The sequence below is a fragment of the Morone saxatilis genome, unplaced genomic scaffold (assembly GCF_004916995.1).
Source record: "Morone saxatilis isolate NCDOM2014 unplaced genomic scaffold, NCSU_SB_2.0 Contig20, whole genome shotgun sequence".
NCBI classification, from domain to species: Eukaryota; Metazoa; Chordata; class Actinopteri; family Moronidae; genus Morone; species Morone saxatilis.
In genome coordinates, this window is record NW_023339763.1 from 1,154,363 (window position 1) to 1,154,598 (window position 236).

The 236-nt window shown below is 22.0% G+C and overlaps 1 protein-coding gene across 2 annotated transcripts in view; it reads right to left on the bottom strand.

The window, feature by feature from the left end:
• rabgef1 (RAB guanine nucleotide exchange factor (GEF) 1) overlaps positions 1-236 on the bottom strand; it is a 6,304-nt gene that overhangs the window by 5,295 nt on the left and 773 nt on the right. The gene's annotated exons all lie outside the window — the stretch shown is intronic.

The window sequence follows — 236 nt, forward strand, 5'->3', positions numbered from 1 at the left end:
GTGAACAGAAACAGAATAAAACTCGTCTCTGTTTGTTCCAGCAACTCGGTTGAAATAATAATAATGTTCCCACAAAGTTATTGATTAGTAATATCACACACAGATAACCTGAGGGTCTGATTCACAGTGACAATGTAATAATAATAATAATAATAATAATAAAGATAATAATAATAAATATAATAATAATAATAATAATAAAGATAATAATAATAATAATAATAAAGATAATAATA